The 13016-nt window shown below is 34.0% G+C and overlaps 2 long non-coding RNA genes across 2 annotated transcripts in view; both read right to left on the minus strand.

Annotated features, from left to right (window-relative positions):
* Positions 1 to 13016, minus strand: part of LOC128294092 (uncharacterized) — a 90840-nt gene that overhangs the window by 75513 nt on the left and 2311 nt on the right. The window lies entirely within an intron of this gene.
* Positions 11477 to 12455, minus strand: LOC108482198 (uncharacterized). Its single transcript, XR_001870847.2, has 2 exons — positions 12251 to 12455; positions 11477 to 11885 (listed from the first exon to the last, which is right to left on the minus strand). It is a non-coding gene; the product is annotated as an uncharacterized LOC108482198 (long non-coding RNA).

Consider the following 13016-nt stretch of genomic DNA (forward strand, 5'->3'; position numbering starts at 1 on the left):
GGATATATTTGATAATGCCCGATAAAATGATAAATCCCGTTGAACAATGGAAAATCGATGGATGTAAGTTTCCCGAATTGGTTGTAGTTCTGCATATGTTGCAGACATACCATAGCTCGAAAGAGCGTCCCGATATTAGCCCTCTCGAGCTTCCCGTTATATAGTTCTTGCGAGCTTCCCGTTATAGCTCTTCGGAGAGTCCCGATAGATTGTGATCTGCATGTGCTGTAGACACACCGTAGCTCTTAAGAGTGTCTCGATATATAGCTCTTCGTGAGCTTCCCGATAGGCTCTTTGTGAGCTTCTCGATAGTGCTCGCTTGAACTTCCCGATATATGGCTATCCAGAGCTTCTCAATAGGCTCTTCGTGAGCTTCCTGATATAGTTCTTTGTGAACTACCTAATTTCGGCTCTATTGAGCTTCCCGTTTTAGCCCGGATTAGCTTCCCGATATTGTTCTTTATGAGCTTCCTGTTAAATAGCTTGAGACAGTAAAAAGGATCTAGCCCAGACGGGTGATCCTATCCTGATATAGCCCTCCCGAAGAATATGTGAAAATGGATTTAGCCGGAAGGGTAAATTCAATTAGGGTCTCAATTTAGCCTGACTGTAATTCGATCCAAGCTCATTAGAGTAATTGTCGCTGCAGGATTTAGCCTCGACTGGTAATCCCAATAATACTTATGAGTTTATATTACAATGATTTAGCCTCGAACGGTAATCCCACTGTAAGGATGAGGTTCGCGGGAGTGTGCTCTCTGGAAAAAAAATATATCCATATGTGTACGAATTGACGGACCCGAAATTGTACACTAAAAGAGTACCTCTGAAAATCCATCGAAATTCTGAGAAATTCTGAGAAATTCAACAGGATAAATATGAGAAATGGAAGAACATGAAAATTATGGAATTAATGAGCTCATCAATCATTTATCTTTGAATTGAATTTATATTTTGATTTGTACATGTTATATGGAAGCATGGTGTGGAAAGTATATGGTACATGAAATGTTGATATAATGAAATGAATGATATATGTTATTAAAGAAACAAGAAAAGAATGATATGTATCATGACATGTACATATGAAATTATCTTTTATATGTTAATATAAGGAAATATATAAGTTAAGACGAGTATTAAATTCAAATATGACATATTGAGAAAATAAGAATTTATATGAAATATGTGTAAGTACACTAACAAGTGTTGTTGTTGATGCTTAGGCAAGTGCCAAGCCATTGATTGAATGGTAATATATTTATTGATGCATTGAATCGGTAAGTATTTAAGTGAAATTTTTTTAAAGTGATCTACAAATGGTAGTAATGCTCCGAAACCCTGTTTTGGCGGCAGATACGGGTTAGGGGTGTTACATAACACCCCAAACCCGGCCTAGAAATCTGGCGAAGTCACATGAGAACGTATTTAAAACCATGTTTACGCAAAAACTGTTCTAGTTACAACCTTTTACTTAACTCAGAAAACATATATTGATTAATTTGCTTGAAAAATTTTCTTAGTTCACGGAAGCTTAAGAACAAATAAAGTTGCAGTTCCAAAATCCATAAACAGTATTTCAAATTTCGAACTTAAACCAAACAGTTTGAAACTAGAAATTACATAATTACTCCCAACTATAGCAATTAAAATAATAAAAGCATTAAAAGCATTTAAAACCAGAGTTTATGAAGCAGTGGTCACCGTTGAGCCCTTAGCTGCACCGATCCACCTACTGCTGGGGATTACCTGACAGACAAATAAAATAAGGGGTGAGTTTTCGCCAACTCAGTGTACATCCCCATAGTAAAACATGAATGTAAACAGATAACAGTCAAGTAGTCATGATCGAGCCTGAGCTCTTAATAGATTCGATGTAGGCCTTAGCCCACTTAGAGCAGTATCAGATACATTCGGGCCTTAGCCTATACAAACATACATGCATATCAATCAGAACAGTAATGCCCACCAACCCTGCACACCAACTCCGTCTAACCTAACACACCATTTGGGGATAAAATCGACCCACCCAACCCTACACACCGAGTATGGGGATAGAATCAACCCATCCAACCCTACACACCAAGTGGTACCGTACACGGCACGTATCAAATATATGCGGCATAGCTGCCAGATGACAGGCTCGTAGCCTTTCAGTCTTCCTTCTCTTCCACAGCAAACCCAACCCAATACAATGCAACATAGATAGTATGGCATGCTCATGTGTAGATATCAAATCATAACATCATCAACAAATCAGAACAGATACACATGCTTTAATTATCATGCTTTTACATATATCTTAGTATCAAATCAGAATATAGGGGTCTAAGTAGCGCTTACCGACCCTACAATCAGGTCACAGTCGACTTGGGCGACCCGTGCAACCTTGCAGAATATTTCAAACAAATCGGGCTCACACGCCTATGTACCCCGCCTGTGTGGCTCACACAGCCCAATTTGGCCTTGCCCGTGTGGATCACACGGCCTGGCCCAGATTCTCACACGCCTGTGTGGTTCACCCGTGTGGGCCCACATGGCCCCAATTGGTCTAGCCCGTGCCTCGTACACGGCCTAGCCAGCCTTATACGCCAGTGTTTGTCGTGCCTGTGTGGCACGCGCACGGCCTGGCTCGTTGATCACATGGTCGTGTATCGCCACACAGCCTCCACGAGCAGTCCACACGCCCGTGTGGCGTCGACAACAGTATTTTCGGCTTTTGCCAAAACGCGATTTCTGATCGATTAGAGTACACATCTGGATTCAATCGAAGCCTAACGCAATCCCGAACACTCCAGAACCTATATTTGACGATCGTAAACCAAATTTTCAGTCTCTTGATTCGAATAATTCAGAATAAACAAATCCCAAAACGAGAAATCTACTTACCTTCAACGAACAATGGTGATTACTCGCTATTTAGAACCCCGTTTAGTGATCCACAGACCTTAAATGTCCACTAAACAGAAAATTAAATCCCCCTTAAACAATCTCCAAAAGAAACCTCACAATAAAATTAACAAAACCATACTTACCAAGCCGACGGAACCGCTAGCAGTACGGGAAAACTAATCGAAAGAAAGAAAATGGAGGAGAAGGGTAAAAGGAATAAAATTTCAGCAACAAAGGGGTTTAGGAAAAAGAAAATGACATATAGATCCAAAAAGAAAAATAGGTTAGGCAAACATCTCATAAACCCTACCCCCTTTAGTGTTTTAATCCAACTCAAACGTCCGCACGGCCTATTAGTAAAGTTAATGCCACACTCACGACTCAAATTCGAGATATCAAGCATAATCCCTTGCCACTTAACCACTAAACCAACAAGGCCATTTTGTTAAGCTCCTACTAATAAATTCTTATAAGCCCATTAACCAAAAGTCAGGCTTTATCCAAATAAAAACCAAAATCTAGCCCAAGTTAAGGCTCGAACTTGGGACCTCCCAAACACACCCCAGAGCACATAACCTCTTAAACCACATATATTTTATGCCAAAATGAATTAAAACAAAAGTTTCGATATTTTCATGCTCAACAATCACAAAAGCCGAAATTACAAAAACTTGCGGCGTTACATGTAATGCATATATTTATACATTAATAATAAATTTATCTAATTACTTTTTACTTAAGCAAATAGATTTTTATTGTAGCACCCCAAACCCAGCCCAGATGTTATAGCCGGATCCGGCATGCTACATCAAAAACGTTAAAAAAAATTTTCCATTCGAAGTCCAGAAAATCGTACTTGATGTTCAAAAGATTAATTCATTAAGGGTTAAAGTGAATGGAAGCTGTGCACCAGGTAGGAAACCGGAAAAGAGGTGGTGAGTCCATCGGACTGCTTAAGTACCAAGCTCCCTTCAGATCCAATCCTAGACATGCATACCACCATTGCCACACCTTAACGTCATGGATATTTCTAGGAAACCGATTTGATTAAGTCATTTTTAGGAAAAGTGATTAATTTTGGAAAATACTTTCATTGCGGAAGCTTTGCTTGTTGTCGTGTTATTTTGAAATCAATTGTTGTTTTTGAAAACGTGCCCTAAAGCTATCCAATTTCGACAGTTAAAATAAGTAATACCTATCTTAGTAATACATATTAAAACCATAAAAAATAATTAAGCGGCCTTATTACATTTGAAAACCCAAAACTTCAAACGTAAATAAAAGGATGTCCAGTTCACCGAAGAAAATCAAACTTTCGAACGGTGGCACTCCAATTCCCTCACGCCCAAGCCCGCTATGGTTGGGGATTTCTGCGTAGATGAAAATAAAAGGGTGAGTTTGGGAAACTCAGTGTAAAATAACCCAACCATAGCCTATATCACCAAACCACGTAAATAGAATAAGTTGGCCTTAGCCCGAATGTAATTGAATAAAGCCCATAGGCCCATAATGTAACGTAACAAATATTACATGTTTATGCGTAAACCCAACCTGATTCATCCATAACACCTCCGTACCAGCGTTACACCATGTGGGGAGACTACTCGACCCACCCAACCGCTACACACCACAGAATTTGCAGCATGGCTGCCATAACAGATACTATGACAGAGTCACCAGATACAGATAATCGTGGCAGGGCCACCAGAACAGATATATGTGGCAGAGCCACCAGATCAGATATTTGTGGCAGAGCCACCAGATCAGATATTTGTGGCATAGCCACCAGAACGCTTCCTCCATAATATAACCCATGTCCCCATACAACAAATATATAATCATGGCATACATCATACAGAATCAGATCGTCATGCTTTTCAGTCAAAATTAACCCTAGGGGTATAACGGTAATTTTACACCTAGAGGTATAACAGTAATTTTCCATACATAGGGGTATTATAGTAATTTAGCTACTTTTAGGGTTTTCATGCATATCCTAACTATTTATGTACTATCGTAACACTTATCAAGACATATCGAATTGGGCCCGTTGGCCCATGAACCCGATCTTTGGCCCATTAAGCCCAAATTATCAAAATGTACTAAATCGCTGCATCGCAGCTTTATTACTTTAGATTACCAAATATACAAACCCAACTATCTTACGAGCATTCAGACACTCACAAATTCCCAAAATAATCGACTTTTCGGCATTTCGCTTTTCGGCTTTTGCCAATCTAGTCTATGAGAGGGTGTCAGTTACACACCTGTTTGCGACGATATGCTGACGAGATCTACACACAAACCGCCTACAATTGGATTACTAACACGTTAATCTAATTATTCAAATACAAACTACGTATTAACCCCTTACAATATTCGGCCAACCACACCTACAGATCATAGTAAGCTTATAAGAAATCAATAAGCAACTCATTAACAAATTTTTGTCAATGTATACCACATAATCATAATTTCACTGCAAGCTGTCTTTATGAGCAACAGTCACCAAATCATTTATAACTGGAGATACGAAACTCCAAATCAAGTTCCGTTAATTTTCCCTGAAAATAGAGTCATATATCTTCTATCCATAAAATTTTCAGAATTTTTGGTTTAGCCAATCAATACCAGAATTTTCTCAAAGTTTCCCATGTTTCACTGTTTGACTAATCTGACCACCCTTCATTACGAATCAAATTCCTCATTGTACAGAATTCAAAATATGTTCTTGTTTATTTCATTAGAAACTAGACTCAATAAGCTTTAATTACATAATTTATTCAGCTTCTAATTCTTCTCCCACAATTTATGGTGATTTTCCAAAGTCACATTACTGCTGCTGTCCCAAGCAGATTTATTACCAAATTCACTCTTTCACACATAACTTGCATGCATGTTATTTAAACATGTATATCACCAATCAATCATCACATATCTATGATTTTACTTAAGTGTAATCTCTATTTCATCATTTTAAAGCACAACATGTTAGCCGATTTTTCCCTTTAGCATCTAAGGCACATGCATGTTCATTTGTTTGGCTCAACTTCACCTATCTTCCAATTTTCATCAAAAGAACATGAAACAACAACCATTTCCTTCATTTTAATTCATGACCAAATGCTCACAATACAACCAAAAACCAAAATATGCTTCAAGAGTTAAGGTAGAATCAAGAAGAACTCATGAACCTCAAAATAGAAGCAAGTTACCAAGAACTTACCTTCAATTTTCCTCCTCCTAATGACCGAATACTCAAGAGCTTTCTCCTCTCCTTTCTCTCTTCTAACTTTCAGCTATGATGAACAAAGATGGACAAAACTTTGTTCTTTTAATAAAACTTCATATTTCATCCATTTAATTCTTTAATACAAAAGACATGAAATTCTTATCATGAAACATTCCATTATCATGAAACATTTACCTAACCCATTATCATGGAACATTTACCTAACCTATTATCATGGAACATTTACCTAACCTATTATCAATTTGTATCAATTTGTACCATAAATTATGGATATCAAGTGTACATTTTGTCTACAACAACATGATGGCTGGCCACTTCATGTAAAATGGGAGGTTTGTCATGCAAATCCTCCTATTTTGCACTCATATTTATTTGGCCACTTCAATTTAGCCTATAGCATTTTCAAACATTTTCACATAGGTCCTATTTCATAATTTCACCCCCTTTTTCTTATGGAACAAAAATTAACTAAAATTGTCGGGTTCTATCTTAAGTTTGGGCTTTCTAGAGGCCCACTAACATAATTAAACCCATGCCAACATTCACAGGATTCCCGAAAATTAGGGCGTTACATTTATTATATTAAAATATTAAATTATATAAAACAAATAAATTAAATTAAATCAGGACAAGTGTATGGTGATGATAATGTACATTTGTAATTTGTTTATTAAATAGATATTTGTTATAATATTATATAATCATTATTAAACTAATAAATAAATAAAACATAAATGAAATAAATGAAATAAGGAAGGAAAGAAGAAAGAAACAGAAGCTAATTCGAAATAGATTAGGAAAAAAAAAAAGAAAAGAAAAGAAAAAGGAGAAACGAATGTTTTAAAGCTTGGAGTTTAATTTGGTAAGTCAATTAAGTCCTTTTTATTTAATTTTGATGTTTTAGAAGCTTTAGAACAAAGTTTTGTAGAAATTAAGTTGAAGTTTTGGAAGTTCTTAGGTTTTTGAACATAATTCAAGTTGAACAAAATGATGAATTAGGGGTTTAATGATGGAATTTCTAGTTAGAATTGATAGAGGGATTAAATTGTAAAAGAAGTTATAAGTTTTGTGTTAGAGGGACTGAATTGAAAGAAATTTGAATTTAGGGTTTTAATATGAACATTGGATAGTCAAGTTGAATATGGCAAGAGATTAAGTAGAAATGAAGTGTGAATTGAGTTAGAAAAAGTAAATGAGTTTAGTTAGGACCAAATTGAAATTAAGATAGAAATTGAATAGAAATTTAATTATTTAATATAAATTGATGTTGTATTAATAGTGAAAAATTATCTTAATTTTTCGTAGCTAATAAAAAACCCAAGGCATCGGCACAAAAAGGAAAAGAGAAGATCATCGAGGAGTAATCATGAATTTCGGGTTTGTATTACTATAATTCAAACTACTGTTTAGTTAATGTTATATTTAAATTCTTATGTATGGCAAGTAAATTATAAGGTAAGTATTACTATTGACATGAATGAAATTGAGGTAAAGTATGAATATGTTTGGGTATTTAAATTGTTTAATGATTAGAAAGTGGAAAACGTATTAAATTGAATTGTGATTAAATTGAAAGGTGTGTTTTGAATTGAAATGAGATTGAATTGAGAAATTATTTGAATACCCTATTAACTAGTCGGGCTGAGTCGGATATAGTTGGCATGCCATAGGATTGAGAAAAGTTCAGGGGACTTTTCGGCTTGGCCAAGGAGATACTGATGTTACTTTATTTCTTCGGATTATCCGAAGAGGCATTTAATGCCTTTCTGTTGTGTTTGGAAGGATTATTTATTCTAGTGTGTTTGGGAGGATTATTTGTTCTGGTGTGTTTGATTGGAATCCGTGTATCCGTCAAAGTCCAAGTGTTGTTAATAGGGGTAATTTAATGAAATAAGAAAATGAATAAGTCCTGATTTGAATGAGTTGATGGAAGAAATGAGATAGTGAAATTATGAATTGACATGTGAAGTAAGAATGAGATATGAGATTTGAAAGCATGAACTTAAAGTTCATGAATTGATCAAAAATGCAATTTGTTAATATATGATATCTGTTGATAGACTATTATAAATGAAATATTAAATTGATTGTAAAATTTGTTCTTATGATTTTCTATATTACAAGTTGATGTTATAATTTATTAATGTTATATAATTTGAATTATGGTAATATCACTGAGTATAGACATACTCAGCGTACGGTTGTTCTCGTGTACAGGTCAATAGAAGTCAAAGGTCTCAGTTCAGCATCTAAATCAATCCCGACTTCAGCACAACTTTGGTGATGTACTTTTCTTTTTTGGTAAATGTGACATGTACCTAGGTTATATACATGAGTCATATGATTTTGGTTATAAAGTATGGATGGTTTGTAATGTTTTGAACTTAGTCTAAGTGAAATGGTAAAGAGTATACTATAAAATTTGGTATTAAGTTTGAATGGAAAATGAATGAAGTTATTAGTAAACTTTGATTTATTTTATGAATGTTTAATTATTAAATTATTGTGTTAATGAATTGGTTATGATTTAGGTGTATTTAAGTATAAATTTTTTTGGTTGTGCCATTGGTTTTAAATTGGTTGTGGTTTGAAATTGTAGGGAAGGTTAGATGTTTATAAAGGGGTTATATTAAGTTCACACAAAAAAAAATTACGAAATATTTTCGGAGCTTCCGATCAAGTCCTGATTCACTTCTAATTCATAATTTGGGCCTCGAAGGTCCATGAAAGGGACTTAATGAATATATTATATTATAAATGTTAATAAAATTGTATAATATTCGTAAGTTGTCCGTAATGTCTAGTAGTGTTCTGTAACCTTGTTCCAGTAACGGTTTAGGGTTAAGGGGTGTTACAATGCTGGTGGTGCCAACCACTTTGGCTCCGTCAACTTTTATTACATATTTTAGGTTATTTACGTAGTTTATATAAAAAATAGGTCATTTATATAATTAATTAATTTTTTTGGGGTTAGTTTTATAAAAAAGCCTTTGATCTCATTATGGTTTTAGGAGGATTAGATGGAAATTGACATGTTTAGGTTACATTGCATGTAATTTTCATGGTACACGTCCATACTTGATTTATGTCACTTTGGTGTGTTAATATACGTGATCAGGAATCAGTTTAATTACGATATATGTAACAAAAGTCGCATTGGTTCTATGTTAATATAATTAATGGACGACATTGTTCAAAATACCTTTTAGTTATGATAGTAAAATTTTCAACTCATAAGGTTATAGAATGGCAAGTAATTATAAGGTCACTAGGATATATATGTGGTTTAAGTAGAAGATTATTGGTTAATATGGTGATACACATATATAATAAGAATAATTACATGTTATTGTTTATTATCATAGAAGGTTAGTCTAAATTAAAAGTGATCTTATATGATTAAGGTTTTAGGCTTCAGTTATTAAATAATATATGAGGTAAATATAAGTAGATAATCTAGTAACTAATTTCTAGTTGATGATGGGCTAATTAAAATTAAAGTTAATATGCAAAATTATATATTATTATATTTGTCCCCAAGTTATAGATATGTAACCTTTCGACATTCCATCTTCAAAAGAGAGAGAATTATCCTCTCTAAATACATGTGTATTAATTTGGAAAATTAAAACTACGAGACTTGGAGATCTCAACATATTGATGGGTTTAGGTACGCTTATGTATTTAGTTTTTTTTTTTTAATTATCTAACATGAAAGATCTTAATTTATTAAATTTTGTATTGGATTTTACAGTTATAACATGACCATGGAAATACTATTAACGAAAATGAGAGCTCTAGCCTTAATTGGCCACACCAATCTAGTTCCCCAAGCATGAAGAGTCGACATAACATGTGTATGCTAGTTTTGCAAGCGAGAGTTGTGGTCTAGTGGCAAATCCTAGTTCCCATAGCGAGTCGAGAGACTGAGTGGGGTTAGGATTAGTGACAATTTATTTAATATCAACAAGTTTAAGTTTGATCATCAATTCACCTATTGAACCTTTTTTTTTTTTTTGGTAAGAAAAGACGTAGATAAATTACATAAGGATGAGTCTCCTATGTCCAACTTGAGTCGTACCATCATGAACAATTCTAAGGAGTTCATCAGGGGCTCCTATAAGTCCCAACACCAATTAACCAATTAAACCCATTAATCACTAGTATTATACTTTCTATGAAGGTTAAAACCGAGATTGTTGTTATTTCTTTAAGGTCATTATTATTATTAGCCAAAATATTCATTTGTTAAACCCAAAAAGGGCAAAGTAGCCAAAAGGTTAGTGAAACAAGATTCAACACAAAGCCAAACGCCAACCATCACAGACACCAAAACCGTAGACACAAAACACTCTCAAAAGATGCACCACCACTCCCTAACACAAATCCAACCAAAAAAAAAAAAAGCCAGTATATCTTCAAAAAGAAAAGAAAAGAAAAAAACAAAATAAGACCCTTAACAAACTCTTACAGTACTCCAATAATACCTAGAGAAACTTTGAATTACCAACATGGGACTAGCAACAAGATGGCCTAAAAAAAAACGCCCCTCCAACAATTAGGGGTATTCAAACGGTCAGTTCAGTTATTAATCGAATCAAGTTAATTAATCGAATTACTCGAAATGTAAAAATCTTTAACTGTTAATTGAATCGAATTTTTTTTCAAATACATTAATCAAACCGAAATATTTCGGTTAATTCAGTCAACCAACCGAATTAACCGAAATTTATATATTTTTGTCTTTTGGTTAAAATAACTATAATAAAACATATAAAAAATACATTGCTAATGTTCACTTTTTTAATAGTTCAAAAAAATATTATATATAATATATATTATTTATTTCGGTTAATTCGGTTAATTATTCAATTTCGAACCAAATTAACCAATAACTGAAATTTCAAAAAATCATTAACCGACTTTCGACCAAACTAAATTTAACTACCGACTGATTAACCGAATTAGATCGATGTTGATTAATTAATTTAATTTTAATCGAAATATAAACACACCTACTTACAATTTCTTGACAACCTTATCCCTATAATAAAATATACCAATCAAAAACGTTATCAAGTCGAAGAAACACAAAAGAAGTAGCTCTCGCACCAAAAATAACCAACAAAATAAGGCAAATTGAGCAATAAAATCATCACCATTGAAAATATGTTGGGCCAAAAAATCCCAACAAGACGAGGACCAAGAAGAACTTATCCCATCTAAAAATCTTGATTTAATCTTCTCTCTTCAATATCAACCAATTCTCGAATGACATTTGTAATAGCTCAATTTTACCCGGCCCATTGGAAGCCAAGGCATAGTCCAAAATATCAAAAAATAATAATAATAAAAGTTTTTAACAGTCTTTACAAATGTTAAAAAACCAGCAGACCCATTGTTACTACCCAAAACCCCAAATACACCTGAAGCACAAATCCAAACAGACCAAACTTATCAGACTCATTTACACCCTAAAAATAACCCAACACCCAATACCCTTTAGCCTAAATCAAACCCAAACACCAACACTACCCGGCAGACCCAACCCGTTACATTACAGACCCATTTTTAAAGAGCCTACTCCTAAGACCCAATAAGCTGCACCCCAAAAGCCCAAATGCTTAACCCTAGGTCAGGAACCCTAGGGTTTCTGCACCTTTCAGCGCCGCAAGCATCACAGGCCTCGTATCGAGCCGTTATCAGTTCCCTCACCGTCGCGGTGATTCGTGTCGTTAACCTGCAAAAGGGAAGAAATAAATAGCAAATATGGCAAGAGGAATTTTTCTATTATTTTAATCGGTTATAAAAACCAGACGATGTAAAATTAAAAGGGGATCTTCTTCTTTTTTTTTAAAGAGAATACACGCATAGATTCAAAACGGAAAAATAAAAATCAAAGGTGATTTCCGATTTCATATTTCTTCATCTAATCTCTACCTTTGTTTCTTATTATTATTTCTTTTATTTTTATATGTACAAAATACAAAACACAATCGAAATTTTTTTAAAACAAAGACAAGAAATAACTCGTATTTGTTTTCTTTTCTCTTTTGAAGTTTTTTTTTATATGCGAAACAGTATTTAAAAAGGAGGAAAGATTACCCTTAAAACCGCCGGAAATTTTAAATTTCTTTGAGCTCCGGCCACCGTGCATGCTGGCCGGCGGTGTGGCCGGTACGGTGGTCCGTCACCTGAGCAATGGCCAGATTTGAATGAGGACAGAGAATTAGAGGGAGTGTTTGAATGTTTTTTTTAAAAGAAAGGGCTCAAATGTTTTTTTTTGTTTTGTTAAATTTTTGACTTATATAGCATCATTAAAACGACGTCGTTTTGGCTTAAGGTAATAAGCACTAAAATGGCGCCGTTTTACCACAACCCAAAATCCGACCCGGAGGGTCCGCGTGTTTTAAGAAAATGGAATATTTATCCCTTTAGTCCTTCCGTCTTTTCATCTTTTAAATTAAGTTTATTGCAAATTTTAATTTTTCCCTACTATCTTTATTTTGGTTTCAATTTGGTCCCCGACCCTTTTTAACACAGAATTAAAACGCTGTCGTTTTGGGAATAGGATGTTTTGCCCAATGAGTCCCTTTCGTTTTACGCGTGTTTCAATTAGGACCTTAATTCAACTTTATTTTTTTAGATTCACCCTGTAATTTTATTGAATTTCAAATCTAACCCTATATATATATATTATTATTATGTATATTTTTTTATAATTGTAATTTGTTTTATCTTTAACCTTATTTTTATATTATATATTATATAGTTATTTTATTATATATTATTTATATTATTATTTATTATAAATTATTTTTCACAAGTTATTATCATTATACATTTTTTCTATATATTATTATCATTAAAG

This window comes from Gossypium arboreum, chromosome 1 (assembly GCF_025698485.1).
Source record: "Gossypium arboreum isolate Shixiya-1 chromosome 1, ASM2569848v2, whole genome shotgun sequence".
NCBI classification, from domain to species: domain Eukaryota; kingdom Viridiplantae; phylum Streptophyta; class Magnoliopsida; order Malvales; family Malvaceae; genus Gossypium; species Gossypium arboreum.